The 18970-nt window shown below is 51.5% G+C and overlaps 1 protein-coding gene across 1 annotated transcript in view; it reads left to right on the top strand.

The window, feature by feature from the left end:
- The window catches only part of HAPLN2 (hyaluronan and proteoglycan link protein 2), a 69528-nt gene that overhangs the window by 642 nt on the left and 49916 nt on the right, over positions 1–18970 (top strand). The gene's annotated exons all lie outside the window — the stretch shown is intronic.

Below are 18970 nucleotides of genomic sequence, written 5' to 3'. Positions count from 1 at the left end.
TAGTCATGCATGCACTCTATACATTGTGGAGGGGACATCTGCTTAACTTTAAATAGCCCTAAGAGAGTCTAAACACTTATGAAAAGGTGACTATTGTTTGGTTAATACACATGTGATCTGGTTCATTATAGATTTAAAAATATGTATGTATTTTGGACAAATTGCCCAGAGTAGGGTTGAACTAGACATACATTGAACACGTTGACGGTCATTCAACGTAACCATACGTATAGTCCCCACGTTGCCACGCGTACAGTGCCCACGTTGTCGATAGACTGGTTAGTACATGTGTGCGCTTCTAAAGTCCCCTGTGCATGGTGGACCAACAATGGTGTAATCAAGAACTAAAGGCAAATAGCAGGTAACAGTATAAAAAAAAGACCTGGTGCAAATATTATAAAACTGTTTACATTATTCTGAGATTTGCTAATTGAAAAATTGCACCAATGACATATGTGGATTGAAAGTAGAATTTACCAGGCAGAAAAAAAGACACCAATATTCCAAAATGTCATTTTCTATGGGCTATGACAGTTTTTTTGTTGTTTTTTTAAATAAAAAAGCAGTTTTCACAAATTCGGTCACAGAAGATCTAAAAATAGCTCAGCAGGACACTCCCTTGAGTCACCCCAGACTCCCTATCACGACATGCACCCCCCTCATGCTACATGTGTCATTCGAAATCCCCTGCAATAACATATATCATGTAGCATTTATAATCTTTAGCCACTTATGTTGTGCTTTTTTCGGCAACAATTTATGCGAGGACATTTATGTATGCATTTGTTATTAGGGAATAACGTGGTAGACTCCTATGTTGCAGAGAAGACGAGAAGCGCTGGAAGCATCTCAGAGGGTTAACGCTCCTGACGCAGAGATCCTGCAGCAGAATGCATCTTTTTCTCTTCTTTTAAGTTTTATAGAGCGCGAACTCGACCCGAAAGTATCGGAGCGCCTTTCACGAGCATCAGTTACATTACACAAGGACACATTCGTTTTGTGTTGTTTTCTTAGGCGCGGTGAGATTGAGTTGCCCAGAATCACAGGATGTTTGAGCCGACTCCGAGACTCGACTTCAAAGTCGGCCGCTCTAGCCGTTAAGTAACACCCTGTCCCCATCTCGTGAATTTTGAACGCTAATTCCAGCTCCAATATAATACAGAAGATGCAGTGTGGTGATAGCAGTATCTACGATTTTCTAAACTTCAAGCGTGCAGCAGCAAGCGCTAGATAAATATGTTTTACTGTTATTCTTTGATGGCCCTTTTAGTGTGACTGGCATTTCTCTAACTTATCACTGACAGAGAGTGATCTCTACTTTCGGTGCATCGAGCGTAGGCAGGGCATGGGTGGGCGCTTCTCAAACTACTGTGTCTGCTCTTTTTTCTGTTGATCTGTAATGAAGTTTCACCCCAGCAACCACTACAGGACTAATGGAGAATCGATACTGGAGGGAGAGGTAGGAGCGACAAGAACTCGGGGTATATTTACAAAGAAATGGCGCGGCTTTGCAAGCTATTTAGCTGCGCCATTCTGCGTCATTTAAAATATGATGCTCTGTATTTACAAGAATATGGCGCACCCCTGTATTTTCCCTTACGCCAGCGCTAAAAAAAGCTGCCTAGCGCAAACACGGACACCCTTGTGCCATGGTGCAAGGGTGCCTGTGTTGCAGAGAGGATGGTTTATGTGCAGGATGAGACAACTTTGCGCATAAGCAATCTTTAAAGGTGATTTCCCCTTTCTATGTGTGCTGCAGAATGTAGAAAGAGCAAAAAAGGAGAAATAAAAGTATTTCTCCTCGGTGAGCCAATCGAACAGATGCTTTTCAGTGCCGATAGTTTTTGGCGCTGCCTCATATTTACACATCCTTGAAAATCTAGGGCAACTTCAAAAAGCAGTGGGTGTTGCGGGGGAAAGCCCACAGTAACACCCATTGCACCCCACTTTCACACAGATACCTGCGTGAAAGGGGACGATATCTGCTTGACGCCACTTTGAAATATGGAGCAGGGTATTGCGCCAGCGGTGATCCCTAAAAAGTGATGCTCCGGTGTCGCAATTCCCCTGTGAATATGCCCTCAGGTCTACTAATGAAGCCTTCGTGTTACAATGCATTCTTATATTCTTTTTTATATTCTTGTTGTCAATCTGTAGCTAGGAACGCTCAAATCTGGCCCGAAGACGCCGTGGCATACGTTTTTTTGCCCAGGGTCACAAACATGTGGTGGAAAAGCCGGGATTAGAGTTTATTTCATAGTCTGTAAAGCGTTTATTTTAGTGATAAATTTGTGCGAGTGGTTGTTGATGGTGGGCACCGGAGCTCAATTTTTGTTTGACCAGGAAATATTTGTCCTCATCGGACTTTGACCCAGAGCAAGAAAAATAAAGTAATAACTTGAGAAGGAAGTTGGGAGAAAAAGACAGGGAATCGGGGGCACGGGGAGGAAGCTGGCTTGAAAAAGATCCTCCAGGAGTCAGATAAAGAGACGTTGGGTGGCGAAGGGACATGAGATGGAATCAGATTAAGCAATCATGGTATTGTTCAGCGCCCAAGAAAAAATGTTGGACCCCTATGACTTTTCCTAAAATAAATTACACACTGAAATGTAACCCACACCCAATCTCGCCATTCCTTTAAAATAATACATGTATACTAGGAGAAAGAAATGAGGAAATGACTGCCTGGCTTAGATATTATTAGGATTTGCATCCCTTAAACTATTTTAAAGATCATTAAAACTCATTTATTTTTTTGTTGTAATTATTAGTGGGTTTGTGACAACCGGTCTCTTCACCCGCCTATGCAGAATTAAATGTTTTACATGCCATGAGGAACATTATATACTTATTTAACAACACTAATTTTGAGACTGTTAGAAAAATTGATCTTTAAACTACATGTTGGAAATCAAATTTGATTGGAGTATTTCCAGAGTTTTGGGCCTTATTTTCACAGTTCTGTCAGGTAGTTCTGCATTTTTCTTATTTTGCTCTGCAGTTACCACCAATTAATGTTCAGGGCCACTCCTGCTCATATCAATGCTATTGTCAGGACTCCGTCCCATTAGCTGCTGAGGCTTTTCCGGTCCCCGTGCTGAGCCTTTTATATTTTTGGGTCCCTTGGGGGCATATTATCAAGGACCGGTGTTAAAATTATCGCCGTTTTATCGGCAGGAAACTACCAATAAAACAGCGATAATGGGCTTGATAATACGCCCTTGTTAATTCCCATAGAAGCCCAGGTTAACATCAGAAAAGTTTCCGAATACTGTCCCGGTGTCCTGGCGCTTTTCTTAATTGTGAACGTATGTCCTGGTTTTTGGGACAAGATCGAGTCAACCTGTAAAGGAGAAGGGAAAGGTGTGCTCTCGTTTAGTAATTTGTCTGTTTCAGGCAGCACAGGAGGAGATGGGCTGAATGCATGCTGCAGCTGAGGGGAGACTGGGGGGGATTAGAGCAGGAGGGGGGGGCTCAGGGCAAAGGTAATGCCATAGCTAATGTTATATAAGCATAGCTTGTGCATGCGTGGCTAGATTATATACACCGCCCCCCAAGCAAAAAATAGGGGCAGGCCAGTCATTATTAAGGCTAAAGACTTTAGTCCTACTTTTATGTCTGGCCTGTCCGTTTTTTCTTCTCAAAATTCGGGGCCCCCTACTTGTGACCCCTGTCAGTGCCCCTGCTACCCCTGGCTTCACATAAGCAGCCAGAAAGAGTTCAGTAAGCAATATTCGTTTTCTGAAAAGAAGAAATGCAGAACAGCTAGGGCCAGATGTAGGTAAATCCGATTTACCGACTTTTAAATACGGAGTCATACCGATTCGGTATTTAAAAGTCGGTAAATTGGAAGGAGGCAGATGTAGGTAAAAAATTACCGAATCTGTAAGAGTCGGTATTTACCGATTCTGTAAATACCGAATCTGTATTTCCCATTGATTCCTATGGGCCTTGAAGCCCATAGGAATCAATGTGAAATACAGATTCGGTATTTACAGAATCGGTAAATACTGAATCCTGCAAGGGTGCAGGGGGTGTCACTTTGACACCCTCTAGCACCCCAATTCTGGACTTGTGTGCAATGTGGCACAAAGACATGCCCTAAGGGCATGTCTGTGTGTCACATTGCACAGGTGTGCATGCACAGATGTGCATGCACACCTGAATTCGGTATTTTACCACCCAATAGGATTGGGTGGTAAAATACCGATTTTTAAGGGCCTGTGGCACTATTAGGAGTGCCACCTACATGTGGTTTTTCCGAATCGGTAAATATACCGATTCGGTATTTTACCGATTCTGTAAATTTATCGATTCGGTAACTTTACAGAATCGGTAAAATATAGGCCCCCTACATCTGGAAACCCTAATACCGGTCGGTAACGGCCGAATTCGGCCGTTACCGACCGGTATTAGGGCTCCTACATCTGGCCCTAAGTCTTTAAATGACTTAATAAAGACTTCAGCTTTCTTTCCCTCCCCCCTGGTACCCGGAGGCATATATTTATGGTTTTCCTTTGTATGCATTTAGGACCGGCTTTGCTTTGATTTTTGCCAGCTGTAGGGCCCTGCAGCATGTTGCCATCCACTGTCAAGCTCAAGGGGGCGCCCTTTACATGACAGGGTTGGTAAGATAAGAGAAGCCTGGCATCTTTCAGGGTATAATACCAATGGCCGGATAACTCTGGTGCTGAATGCCCCTGATGGAGAGATTTGTGATTGGTCAAGTCCCAGTGACTCATGATAAAGTAGCAGTGAGGGTTAATGTTCCCATCACAAAAGAGAAGTGTAACAGGCAGATTACGGGTTTGCATTTAGTGTAGATAGCTCCGCGGGCTACAAGCTGCATCAACGCACTACATGCAAACTGCCTGCAAGGCATAGGTTTAGAACCTTATTGTTTGTTGCCTCAATCGTTCATTATTCTAAAGTTCTAAAAAAGGGCTCCTTTAGGGGTAGTACTACAATGTTATAAGTGTGACACCCCCAGTCATTGCATTGTGTTACATTTCACATCCAAAGATTATGGGGCAGAATTACTAACACTCTGTGTGTTGGACAGGCCACATGAAGGGCCGCTCTCCCCCGGCCCAACCAGGCCCAAGTCCAGTCACGCAAGTACCACACACCACCATTGCCCGTCCTCCGTCCCCTCGGGACCCCTGCCCTCGAGCATGCCGACCTCGTGGGTCCGATCCACTGCTGGCCCACGCGCCCAACCTGGGGCGCCATCTTGGACACTCCACCGCGAGGCCGCCTGACCCCCGATCGACCTCGACCCTGGGCCTGGCCCGGCCTCAGACATTCCGGCACCACTCTCCACCCAGGAGGTGAGCGGGCTACTTGGCAAGTCAATGGGAGAAAGAGGTGTCGATGGCTCTCCCCCGCCAAGTGCCGCTCGCCCATCGCCTCCCCGGGCGCTGGCTCCACCCCCCTGCTGGGTGTCTGGACTCCCTCATCCCGGACCTCCCGACCTCCAAGTGCGAGGGTCCGGACATCAAAGCACACCAGCCCTATAACTGGGGCAGCTCCAGAGCAGGAAGGCAGTTGTATCTTGGAGTTGAGAGACGTAAAGAGGAACTCATCCTTGACGGACTACTGGCGCTGCCGTAGCTCTGTCTTGTGCACCATCGTCCTGCCTGTTGGCGCTGCCACAGCCTTCGCAGCCTTCATCCTTCATCGTCGTCGGGACCTGCTGGCGTGGCCGCGGACCGTTGTAACCGTCATCTTCACCGGGACCTGCAGGCTCCGCCGCGGACCGTCGTTTTCCTTCGTCCATCTCGGGACCTGCTGGCTCCGCCGCGGCCCGATCATCTAGAACGCCGAGCTCGAGGATTGAGAGCTATATCCATCTTTTGGTAACAAGACTGTCCCGCTACCCTTTTCCTAAGCCAGAGACTAGAACCGAGGGGACCCCTGAGTCCAGACCTCCTTGTACCATATCATCGTAACCTAAGAATTGCATATAAAGTCTCGTTAACCTTCAACCTTGTGTGGTGTCCGTCTGTGGGGGGGAAGTTACTTGTCTGTACAGTCGTTGGAGACGGCTCTCCCCGGAGACCTCTCCCCGTAATCTCGGCCGACCCTCCCGGTCCGTCTAACATTGGTGGCCAGCGGCGCGATTCGAATCACCGCATAACGTACAGAGAGTAGCTCACCCCACGACGAAATCACAATGTCCACTAAAGAAAGCGGATCAACCGAGAAGTTCCAAATGGAGAAACTGGAGGAGTACAGCCATCGTGAACTAAAACAATTCTGCATCGAACTGGGTATCGCTACCACCGGACTAAGCACCAAAGACGATTTTAAGCATGCCCTAGAATCTTGGGCAGAAACCGGGGCTGCCGGAACCCCCGATCAAAGCACCGCGGAAAAAACCACCACGGCCCCTGAAGGGCAAAGAACGGGTCTCTCGCAAGACGAGATCCAGGAAAGAGAAAGAACCCGACTACACGAGCTGGAAATGGCCCGACTCAAGATGGACATTGAACTTAAACTGGCCGAACAAAAAATCAACTTAGAGCACCTGCGTCTCCGAGAAGAAAGAGAGGAGAAACAGAGACAAAGGGAGCTCGAGGAAAAGAAACTGGCGTACGAACACGAACGGAACCTAGCTGAGATCAACCTGCGCAAACAGAATAAAGAAGCCGGGGTGCCCGAGCGACCCCACACCTCAGGGACCACAGAGAAAAAGGTACACATCCCCAAGGATGTTGTCCGAGAATATTTTCGAGAGGACGACATCCAGCAATGGTTTAAGGCCTATGAAATCGCTATGACTGCACACCGGATCGATAGAAGCGATTGGGGAGCTGGTCTATGGGGGAGATTCCTCAATGAGGGTCGCGACACCCTGCTACAACTCCCGGACCACCAGATGACCTCCTATGACCATATGAAAGCGGCCCTCCTCACCCGCTATGGCCTCACACCCGAGATGTACCGTCAGAGGTTCCGAGACTGCACCCGCATCCCGGGTACAACTTGGGTAGACTACGTAACCTACTTTAGCCGAGCCTTCGAGGGCTGGATCAGAGGAAGCAACGTTACGACATACGAACAACTGTTCAATCTGATGGTATGGGAGCATTTGTCGAACAATTGCTTCATTGAACTCCGCCAGCACCTCCTCGACAGCAAGTTAACAGATCCCCGGCAGCTCGCAGCAGAAGCTGACCGGTGGGAGATCACCAGAGTGGGCCGAAATGGGTTCTACGAACAGAACCGGAACAACAATGGTCAGCACCGACCCAGAGGAGGAGGAGGAGGGGGCCAAGGACGAGGAAGAGACAACACTCCGGCCGCCCCCGCAACCAGCACCACCCCCCCGGCCAACCGGGGCAGCACCCCGGCGCGACCGGGGTACAGAGCCAATGTCACGTGTCACCGATGCCAACGAGTCGGCCACTACGCAAACGACCCAAACTGCCCGCAGTACCAGAGTCCAAGACCCCGCCAAGTGGCCGCCGCGGCCCTAGGGGAAGAACAGATCTCCGAGGAGCAGGAGGAATACGAACAGGAGCATCAGGAGTGGGAGCCAGCCGCCATGGCTCTAGCGTGCTTAGGGGGGAAAGACATGGTCCCGCGGGTCCCCCTACCCGCTAACACCCAGAAGTACAGCCAATGGGTGAGCATCAATGGACGCCGGGCCGAAGCCCTTCGTGACACCGGGGCCAGTGTAACAGCCGTCCGCTGTCATCTGGTGACCCCAGAACAGTATCTACCGAACATTCTCTGCCCTGTACGATCAGCCGATAACTCGGAAAGTCTGTGTCGGATGGCCTGCGTCCCTTTCGAATGGGGAGGGGTCTCCGGCATGTTGAAAGTAACAGTCCGAGACGATGCCCCCGTAGACTGCCTCCTTGGAAATGACCTTGAAAGCTCTCCGTGGGCAGCCGTGGAGCGAAGAGAACACCTGGGGATGTTGGGCGTCCCGGACTGGGCGTGCGTCACCACCCGGTCCATGGCAGCCCGTGCCAACCACCGCCCAGAAGAACCCGAATGGCCGGCGCCACCGCCTCCGGTCGCCCCAGCCGAAACCACCGACCATGACATCCCCCCCGAACCAGCTCAACCTTCCGACCTCGCTAACCTCGACCAGTGGCCTCAAGAGGGGGGACCCACACAAGAACAATTTCGCCAAGAACAGAGGACCTGTCCCTCCCTCGAGGGACTCCGCCAGCAAGCGCTCGCCCAAAGCGCAGGGGATACCTCCGGAACTCATTGGGTCTACTGGGACAATGATCTGCTGTACAGCGAACAAAGAATCGCCGAGCTGGGGGCCAACAGAGTATTAGTGGTGCCCCTCCGTTTCAGAGACTTTCTGCTAAACCTAGCCCACGATGTCCCCCTGGCCGGGCACCTGGGACAAGATAAAACCTACAGTCGCCTAGTGACCCACTTCTTCTGGCCCAAAATGAGAAACGATGTGCACCAACATTGCCGATCTTGCCCCACGTGCCAAGCCAGTGGAAAGAGCGGCCGCAAACTAAAGGCCCCCCTGCAACCTTTCCCTGTGGTCACTACCCCATTTGAGAGGGTCGGAATAGACATTGTGGGGCCCCTGGACCCGCGCACAAAACAAGGCCATCGATTCATCTTGGTGCTAGTGGACCACGCCACCCGCTACCCTGAAGCTGTTCCCCTGCGGACTGTAACAGCCCCGGTAGTCGGCCGGGCTCTGATGGGGATCTTCTCCCGTGTGGGCTTCCCCCGAGAAGTCGTCAGCGACAGAGGCACGAATTTTATCTCTAAGTACATGAAATCCCTCTGGCAACAGTGCGGGGTCACTTACCGATTCACGACCCCCTATCACCCCCAAGGGAACGGACTTGTTGAGCGGTTCAACCGCACGCTAAAGGGGATGATCGGGGGGTTGGAAGAGCCCCTCCGACGCCAGTGGGATGTGCTACTGCCGTGCCTCCTCTTCGCCTACCGAGAGGTCCCTCAGAAATCCCTAGGCTTCAGCCCATTTGAACTGCTATATGGACACCCAGTGCGGGGGCCGCTCAGCCTAGTCAAAGAGGGCTGGGAGATGCCTCCGTTAAAGAACCCTCCAGATGTCTTCCGGTACCTCCTAACCCTCCGCAACCAGACCAGACGATTCCGAGAACTAGCGAAAGCCAACCTAGAGGCCAGTCAAGAGGACATGAAAAAATGGTATGACCAGAATGCCTCATCCATTGAATTCGAACCTGGCCAACAGGTATGGGTGATGTCCCCCACTGAACCATGCGCCCTACAAGACAAATGGACGGGGCCCTTCAAGGTAGTCGAGCGCAAGGGTCCTGCCACCTATCTCATCGACATGGAATCCTCCCGGAACCCTCTCCGGGTCCTCCACGCTAACAGACTAAAGCCCCACTTTGTGCGAACAGAGCTCAGCCTCCTGATGGCCACAGACAATGGGGTTGAAGAAGACTCCGAGCCTCTCCCTGACCTCCTACGGACTCAGGAGCAAGACGGCTCCGTGGATGGGGTCCGACTCTCGGAGGCCCTCACCAGAGAACAACGCCAAGAGTGTCAAGCTCTCCTGTCACAGTTCGCCAGCCTGTTCTCCCTCACCCCAGGTGTCACTTCCTGGTGTGTGCACGATGTGGACACGGGGGACAGCCCCCCTATTCGCCACCGGGCCTACCGCGTGCCAGATCGGGTACGGGCCTGCATCCAGGAAGAAGTAGCCAAGATGCTCACGCTCGGGGTCATCGAGCCCTCAGACAGTCCTTGGGCCAGCCCTGTCGTACTGGTCCCCAAAGCAGCTGCCCCCGGCACCACACCAGAACTCCGGTTCTGCGTCGACTACCGGGGCTTGAATGCGGTCACCAGAACCGACGCACATCCCATCCCCCGGGCAGATGAACTAGTCGACCGAATGGGAGCTGCCCGCTACCTCAGTATCTTCGACCTGACGGCAGGCTATTGGCAGATCGGTCTCACACCCCGGGCACAAGAACGTTCTGCCTTCTCCACCCCCGATGGCCATTACCATTTCACGGTCATGCCCTTCGGCATGAAGAATGCCCCAGCAACATTCCAACGGCTCGTCAATCAGGTCCTGGCGGGGCTCGAAGGATTCAGCGCCGCCTACCTAGACGACATCGCTGTATATAGCCACCATTGGTCCGAGCACCTCCACCACCTCCGAGCAGTGCTGCAAGCCCTTCAGCGAGCTGGCCTCACGATCAAGGCCAGCAAGTGTCAAATTGGGCAAGGGTCGGTAACCTACCTCGGACACCAGGTGGGAAGCGGCCTGGTGGCCCCTCTGCAGCTAAAAATTGCCGCCATCCAGGCCTGGCAGCCCCCCATCACCCAGACCGAGGTACGAGCCTTCCTGGGCCTCACGGGCTATTACCGAAGGTTCGTGAAAGACTATGGTACCATAGTGGGGCCCCTCACAGAACTCACGTCAAAGAATCAGCCCAAGGAAGTCAACTGGACCCCAGAGTGTCAATCTGCATTTGAACAATTGAAGGCCGCCATGTGTTCCGCCCCTGTACTCCAGGCCCCAGACTACAGCCGGGAGTTCGTCGTCCAGACGGATGCCTCCGACCATGGCATTGGGGCAGTCCTGTCCCAAGTGAACACCGAAGGCCTTGATCAACCGGTGGCCTTCATCAGCCGGAGACTCCTACCACGGGAGCAACGCTGGAGCACCATAGAGAGGGAGGCCTTCGCTGTGGTATGGGCCCTCAAGAAGCTCCGGCCCTACCTTTTTGGCACCCACTTTCGGGTGCAGACCGACCACCGACCCCTGCAGTGGCTGATGCATATGCGGGGGGAGAACCCAAAGTTACTACGTTGGTCCATCTCCCTACAGGGGATGGACTTCACTGTTGAACACCGGCCTGGGCCAGATCACGCCAACGCGGACGGCCTGTCCCGGTTCTTCCGCCTCGACGAGGAGAGTCCCCAAGAAGATGGGTAACTCTCCCCGCCTTCAGCTGGGGGGGACGCATGTTGGACAGGCCACATGAAGGGCCGCTCTCCCCCGGCCCAACCAGGCCCAAGTCCAGTCACGCAAGTACCACACACCACCATTGCCCGTCCTCCGTCCCCTCCGGGACCCCTGCCCTCGAGCATGCCGACCTCGTGGGTCCGATCCACTGCTGGCCCACGCGCCCAACCTGGGGCGCCATCTTGGACACTCCACCGCGAGGCCGCCTGACCCCCGATCGACCTCGACCCTGGGCCTGGCCCGGCCTCAGACATTCCGGCACCACTCTCCACCCAGGAGGTGAGCGGGCTACTTGGCAAGTCAATGGGAGAAAGAGGTGTCGATGGCTCTCCCCCGCCAAGTGCCGCTCGCCCATCGCCTCCCCGGGCGCTGGCTCCACCCCCCTGCTGGGTGTCTGGACTCCCTCATCCCGGACCTCCCGACCTCCAAGTGCGAGGGTCCGGACATCAAAGCACACCAGCCCTATAACTGGGGCAGCTCCAGAGCAGGAAGGCAGTTGTATCTTGGAGTCGAGAGACGTAAAGAGGAACTCATCCTTGACGGACTACTGGCGCTGCCGTAGCTCTGTCTTGTGCACCATCGTCCTGCCTGTTGGCGCTGCCACAGCCTTCGCAGCCTTCATCCTTCATCGTCGTCGGGACCTGCTGGCGTGGCCGCGGACCGTTGTAACCGTCATCTTCACCGGGACCTGCAGGCTCCGCCGCGGACCGTCGTTTTCCTTCGTCCATCTCGGGACCTGCTGGCTCCGCCGCGGCCCGATCATCTAGAACGCCGAGCTCGAGGATTGAGAGCTATATCCATCTTTTGGTAACAAGACTGTCCCGCTACCCTTTTCCTAAGCCAGAGACTAGAACCGAGGGGACCCCTGAGTCCAGACCTCCTTGTACCATATCATCGTAACCTAAGAATTGCATATAAAGTCTCGTTAACCTTCAACCTTGTGTGGTGTCCGTCTGTGGGGGGGAAGTTACTTGTCTGTACAGTCGTTGGAGACGGCTCTCCCCGGAGACCTCTCCCCGTAATCTCGGCCGACCCTCCCGGTCCGTCTAACACTGTGCCTGGTTTGCATCCAAAAAGTATTGCAAACCTGTGATGTTTGGGGTTTATTTTAGAGCACAAATCCAGAACTGTGTTGGAAAGTAGCCCTGAAGTAACGTAAAGTAGCAATATGCACTACTTTGCGTCAAGGAGGCATACCATGGGTGGTACATGGACGTTCCCATACATCTAACCATGGATTTTTACACACATTTCCACCTACTGACTTTCGTTGAAAGGGATTTGCAACAAAAAATGAGGCTCCTTGTGGCAGGTAAAGATTTATTGTCTGCAAACCTTTCAAACTTTGCATGTGTTCTGCACCGGACTCCACACATGCAAAGGGTTCAACTTTGTCAACGTGTAGAAGTTGGTGCATGTAAAAGTATGAAACCTATGTTTGCCATCACACATACACCCTTGCACTATGATGCAAGGGTGTGTGCATTGGTGTGTGCACTGGTGCAGGGCAGCCTAAGGTACACCTGCACTAGAAAACAGCACAACTGCACCATTTCGAAGGAGATATGGTTCTTTTGTGCTCTTCCCCTTTTCAGGCAACACAGCACACAACGTTGGTTACTGTGCTGCCTGAAAACCCAGCACATCTCGCTCTACAGTTTTCCAGAACAAGCACTTTTAGCGAACGTATGTCGTTGCAACGCATACTTTTACAACGCATACCTTTACAACGCATTTTTTACACCGCAACATCCATTACAACGCATTCCATTACAACGCATGCCATTACAACAAATTCTTTGAAACTACCTTTACAACGCATTCCACTACAACGCATACTACATTTACAACACATACCATTACAACGCATACCATTACATTGCATGTATGGTAAGTGTTGGACAGTGTAGGGGTAAAAATTACTATTCTAACTCCAGGGGTTGCAACAGTAGGGTAAGTGTGGGATAGTGTAGGTATGCGTTGTAATGGTATGCGTTGTAATGACTGCATTGTAATGACATGCGTTGTAATGGTTGCGTTGTAATGGCATGCGTTGTAATGGATGTTGCGTTGTAAAAATTTCGTTGTAAAGGTAGTGCGTTGTAAAAGTTGCGTTGTAAGTGTTGTTTCCCCTCTTAGCGCGTTATGTCTATCAGCATGGATGACGTGTTTTTTGGGCCAGCTTGGACATGCAGCAATTGTTTAATATATATAGCTGCGTGTAATGTCCTGGATTCGGGCCTGGATACACAAGACACAGGACACATGCAGTTTGGTTAGTGGCGGCAAACTACCTGACCACGCCCTGCGCTCCGGGCCTTTTATTACATAACTCACGTACTTACGTACACGCTAGGGCTAAACCAACGCCCCCTTACGCTCTAGGGGTGAAACCTGTGGAAACAGTGGGAGGGGGCCTGTGCGGCAGTGGTACGCTCCTACTGCCCGCGACACTACATTCCTCCTTTACCTAGGGATGAAACGAAAACAGCAGAACCAAACATTTCATAAATGTCTCTAGATGGTGGGGCGGAAATTTTCACTGGCCGGGGGTTCATCACAGACAGCTCGACAGTCTAAAGTGTAGTCTCTGAAAACCATGGACACTAAACCACCACATTAAACAATGAACTTAAACAGTCTTACTTTGGTCTCGGCGGGGTCTGTCGCCTGGATTAGTTCAACGCCAGCATTGCGCGATAAAGTCTCTGTACCTCTGGGAAGGTCTGAGGGCTGGGGCGTAGGTTGTACCTTGATTGACTGCGGCCTTCCCCAGTGACTTGGGGGGCTTCGCTAGTTTCGCTGGGGTCAGAGCTGCTGGGGGATTCTGCTGGTTCCAACTGATCTCCCTTTCTCGGGGCAGCGTCCTCGGGGTGCCGCACTGGGGGACTTACTTCGAGATGTTCCGCAGGCCGGCGCAGGGGGCTTCTGTGCCCAGTCTCTGGTGTTGGGTGGTCTGTGTGCCAGTCGTCCGGTTCTAGGTCTTCCTCCCGCTCACGTACTCGTTTGAAAAAAGAGACGTTTCTCGTGACTACTTCTCCATTCCTTACGGCGGTGATCATCGTTCCATGCACTTCGGTGACTCTCCAGGGGTCCAGCTCGAACGGCAGTCGGAACTTCCCACCAGGATGGTGGTCTTTCACCAGAACTGCGTCACCTGCTTGAATGGGGCTGTCTTCGGATCTCCGCCTCCTTGACGCTTCCAGGTTGTTCTTCAAATGTTGTTCCATGGACCGGTTCTGGGGAGTCGGGGCAGTCTCCCATCTGGGGTGGTGTGGGAGGGTGTCCACCACGGCTCGGTTGAAGGACAGGCGGTTCGGGGTGACTCCGGTGGTGCAGTGTGGAGTCTGGCGATACTCCCGTAGGAACTGGTAGATTGCTAGCTCTAGGCATTGGCCGTCGGCGACTGCAATTTGGATGACTTTGTTCAAAGTCCTCATCAGCCTCTCTACTTCCCCGTTTGCCTGCGGCCATCTTGGTGTGATCCGTTTGTGCTTGATACTGTGGCTCCGCAGGTACTCTGTGAACTCGCTGCCATTAAACGGGGGTCCATTATCTGTGCGGACTTCTTGCATGATTCCGTGTGTTGCGATGATCTTCTCGAATTTCGGGATCACTTCGGCCGCGGCAGTTGAGGTTACAATCTCCACCTCGGGGTAGTGGGAGAAATCGTCCACCACGACAAGCATGTGTTTGCCCCCTGGGAGGCTTCCGAAGTCTGCGCTTACTCGGGCCCACGGGGAGGTAGGCCCATCTTTGGTAATAATCGGTGCTGGAGGATTTGGTAGGCTGGTGGCCAGGCACACAGGACAGCTGTGGACGACCTCCTCAACGGCTCTGTCAAGTCCCGGGAACCACAGCTTGCTGCGGAGTCTGTTCTTTGATTTGACGATTCCTTGATGTGATCCATGTGCTAACTGGGTGGCTTGCTGGGTGAGGCTGCTAGGCAGCACGAGGCGGGGGCCTCTCAGGAGACACCCTTCGGTAGACACTGACAGTTCGTCTTTGACTTGATACAGGGCCTTCAGGACTGCCTGAGCGGCTGGGGTTCGGAAAGACGCTGGGCTTTGCAGAGCTTTCCAGTCTCCGGACTTCAGGGCTTGGGCTGCGATCTGGAGGCAGTCGGCGTCTTTGGTGGCTCTCGCAACCTCTTCTAGGGACATTGGGCGTGGCTTTGACCTCTCGACAATGAGCCGGACATACTCTTCGGTGGCGGCGGCCTCCGCCGCTTCCGCGTCTGTGGCCGGACGGGCGTGTCTCGAGAGATAGTCCGCTGGGTTTCGGGTGCCCGGCCTGTACTCTACTGTGAACCGGAACTCTTGCAGCTGAAGTACCCACTTTTCTATTCTTGGTGGTGGTCGAGATGATGTCCCCTGGAAGAGGAGTACTAGGGGCTTGTGATCAGTGATCACGGCAAACGGGTGTCCATACAGGTAGATGTGGAAGTGGTGGCACCCCCATAATATGGCGATTGCCTCGCGTTCGATCTGCGAGTAGCGCTGCTCGGTGGGAGTTAGCGTGCGGCTGGCATACGCTATTGGGGCCCACTCCCCGCATGGTTGGCGCTGCAACAGAACTGCTCCCAGGCCGGTGGGACTGGCATCCACTATCAGTTGGGACTCGTTTCGTGGATCGAAGTAGGCTAATGTCGTGTCTGCCGACAGGGCTGCTTTGGTGTTGATGAATGACTCTTGCTGCTCTGGGCCCCAGTTCCAGGTGGCATTTGACTTGGTGAGATCGCGGAGAGGACCTGTGAGATCTGAGAGGTTCTTGATGAAACGTCCGCAGTAAGTTACCATACCTAGGAAGCTGCGAACGGCTGTTACTGACGGGGGTGCAGGGGCATTGTGTATGTCTCTGACTTTCTCCGGGTCGGGGCCTACTCCTTGGTCGGAGAACTTATACCCAAAAAAACTGATGTCCCTTCGTAGGAACTCGCACTTGTCTTTGTGTAGTGTTAGCCCCTTCTCTCGTAGTCTGTTGAATACCGCTTGAACTCTTTGAATATGCTCTTCCAGGGTTGGGGCGTGAACAAGGATATCGTCACTCACATTGAGCACGCCGTCCAGGCCTTGGAGGACGTTGTGCACGATATTTTGGAAAACTTCTGCGGCGCTTGAGATGCCGAAATTTAGCCTGGTATACCTCCACAGGCCCGCATGAGTGGAAAAAGTCGTGATGGCACGCGAGTCGGGGTGGAGGGGGATCTGATGGTAACGGGACCGTAGGTCCATCTTGGAGAACCACTTGGAGCCTGCGAGTTCCCCGATGATGTCATCAATGGTTGGTGTCAAATGGCGTTCCCTTTTGATGGCTAGGTTCGGGAGGCGCATATCTACGCAGATTCTCACTGCGTCGGGCTGCTTTGGCTTCTTGGCCACCACAATGGGTGACACCTATGGTGTAGGTCCAGTGACCCGCTCGATGATGCCTGCTCGTTCCAGCATTTGTAGTTCAGCTTCGACCTTGGGCCGCAGATGGAAAGCAATTCGCCTGTGCCGGAGGGCCACGGGGGCGACTGACCGGTCAATGTGGAGTCGGACTGGGGGTCCACGGAGGCACCCGATGCCTTCAAACAGTGAGGAGTGTTCTGCCACTAGATGGCCTAGTCCTTGGGCTTGCACCGTGAGGGCAAAATGTATGAGTCCCAGCTCCCTTGCAGTCCTGCAGCCGAGGAGGAATCCCGATCCCTCTTGGGACACATAGATTTTCGTTTCTAGACAGGTTGAGTCATGGGAAACAGTTGTCCGGAAAACTCTGCACAGGCGCAGGGGGCGCCGGGTTCCGTAGGCGAACACTTGCACTCTGGTTGGGTGGAGAGCGGGGGCCTCTTCGAGACTCTGGTACACGCTGGCGGCCATGAGGTTTATGGTGGCACCTGTGTCGATGAGGGCTTGGATCGCTTGGCCATGTACTAGGACGGAGCACATGGGTTCGTTCGCAGACGCTGCTTCTAGGGTGTTGAGCATGCGCACCACGTGGACGGATGCTGCGTCATCTCCGTCATCGTCCATGTCGCTGCTGGCCGACGTGTCTTGCTGCGGCGCCACCTGTCGTACTCTCCTTGGCGTGCCACTCTGTTTTTTCCTTTGAGACGTTAGCTCTGAACCCTTAAAATACCCCTGTACCCCAAAACCCAAACCTACTTCTGAACCCTAAAAATACCCCTGTACCCCAAAACCCAAACCTAGCCCTGAACCATAAAAATAACCCTGTACCCCAAAACCCAAACCTAGCCCTGAACCCTAAATTACCCCTGTACCCCAAAACCCAAACCTAGCCCTAAACCCTAAAATACCCCTGTACCCCAAAACCCAAACATAGCCCTGAACCCTTAAAATACCCCTGTACCCGAAAACCCAAACCTACAGCTGAACCCTAAAAATACTCCTATACCCCAAAACCCAAACCTAGCCCTGAACCCTAAAATACCCCTGTACCCCAAAACCCATACCTATCCCTAAACCCTAAAACTACCCCTGTACCCCATATCCCAAAACTTTATCTGAACCCTTAAAATACCCAAACACCCCAAAACATATACCTTAGTACCCCAAAACATTTACCCCTATACCCATACTTACCTTATCCAAACGTTAAAAAAACATGATTTTACCATTTATGCATTTACAATGAATTTCGTTGTAAATGTATGCGTGGTAAAAGCATATAAAATGTAATGCAATGCGTTTTAATGGCATTGCGGAGTTATGGTACTTTCGTAATGAAAGTATGCGGAGTGATGGTATGCGGAAAGAAAGTTGCTGAATAATGGGTGTTTACCCTCCCCCGGTAAGTACATTGGTGGCACGGCGGACCACATCTCCAGCAACATACTCGTATTTTTTCACCACCGATTTGAAAAATGCACAGGTCTCTCTCATTGATGGCCAGCACCAACATACACTTTTAGACACACCTCCCGCCACAAGTTCTAGAATTGCGAACTTTAGAGCTGGGGAGCTACGTTCGAATCTCGGCATCAGCTCAACATCCTGTGATTCCAGGCAAATCGCTTTGTATCCCCGTGCCTACCACAAATTAATGTGTTCTTCTGTAATGTAAATTGTGCTCATGCCATGTTCTCGAGTTCGCGCTATATAATATTGCAAGGAAAAATAAAGTAGGGAAACTCGAGTTCACACACTACTGAACGCGCACTCTTAAGTGCATCAGCAGTGCACTGTGAATCGGACCATTTCACAGGCCTGTCACAGATAAGAAATGCAATCAAAATGAAATCCCACAAAACAATATACTACTGGCCGGCAGCAATTCATACCCGGACAACGTCGGGACGGGCTGCTAGTAGAACTATAATTAAATCCACAGACAGCAATTTGGTTTGTGGTGCGTCCTATGTACATGACGTACATGTTTGGTGCATATGAAACTACACTATTATTGTTGGGGGTGTATGTAATATACATGCCAATAGTATTTAGTTTATATCAAACCACAGTATCATAATTATTGGAACATTTTGCATGTCTATGTTACACAAATCAGTGATCAAACCACCGGTTTCCTGGACACACACATAGTTGTTAGGGTCAGAACTTGCAGGACCTGAGGGCCCTTCTAACCTGTGCACAGACTGGTTGTGAGACGGAGGAGGTCCTGCACACATGCTCCTATGTGACTGCAATTGGGCATGTGATGTTATGATAACTGTTTCTGAGTAAATGATGGTTGTGCAAGGCCAGTTGAGGCTGTACTTGGGAATGGGACAGCAGTACTGCTGGCCAGTGATTGCTTTGCATTTCTTCTATCAAATCACATTTGTCTTTATTCGATCATAAATAATCATAAAAGACTCATTTTGCAATACAAAGTAGATAAAAAAGATACATAATGGCATAATGGCTTTTCCTAAAAAGATATTAGACATCTCATCATCGAATTGTTTTAACATTCTCATATCAATAATAAAATGATTATAAATCCTTTCCTCTAAAAACCAGACAAAAAATAAATGAAAAAAAACATTAAAAAAATTATATCCATAATTAC

Source organism: Lissotriton vulgaris, chromosome 12 (assembly GCF_964263255.1).
Source record: "Lissotriton vulgaris chromosome 12, aLisVul1.2, whole genome shotgun sequence".
NCBI classification, from domain to species: Eukaryota; Metazoa; Chordata; class Amphibia; order Caudata; family Salamandridae; genus Lissotriton; species Lissotriton vulgaris.
Note: the sequence above shows the minus strand (reverse complement) of the source record. Positions and strands in the feature narration are given on the sequence as shown.